Source organism: Chrysochloris asiatica, unplaced genomic scaffold, assembly GCF_000296735.1.
Source record: "Chrysochloris asiatica unplaced genomic scaffold, ChrAsi1.0 scaffold00025, whole genome shotgun sequence".
Classification (NCBI taxonomy): Eukaryota; Metazoa; Chordata; class Mammalia; order Afrosoricida; family Chrysochloridae; genus Chrysochloris; species Chrysochloris asiatica.
The window spans coordinates 4,710,372-4,710,738 of record NW_006408543.1 but is presented as its reverse complement, the minus strand read 5'-3'; positions in this window follow the sequence as shown (position 1 = coordinate 4,710,738).

The window sequence follows — 367 nt, the reverse complement described above, 5'->3', positions numbered from 1 at the left end:
CATTGGAGAAAGATATCATGCTTGGTAAAATGGAGTGTTGGAGAAAAAGAGGACGACCCTAAAGAATATGGATTGGCACAGTGGCAGCAGTGGTAGGCTCAAATGTAGCAACGGTTGTGAGGTTGGCACAGAACCAGGCAATGTTTTGTTCTGTTGTTCTTAGGGTCTCTATGAGTCAGTATCACTTGATGGCATCTAACAACATCAGCATTGAGCATGGCAACATAATCACTATTATACATTTATTGGTGATAGCATCCATTATCTGCAGAGAGGCCCCAGAAATCATTGAATAAGTGTCACTGTACCTAGCCAGATATTTTGTCTGACCTGTAAAATGTTGTGGTTTGCTTTAGTAGGAGCTTGC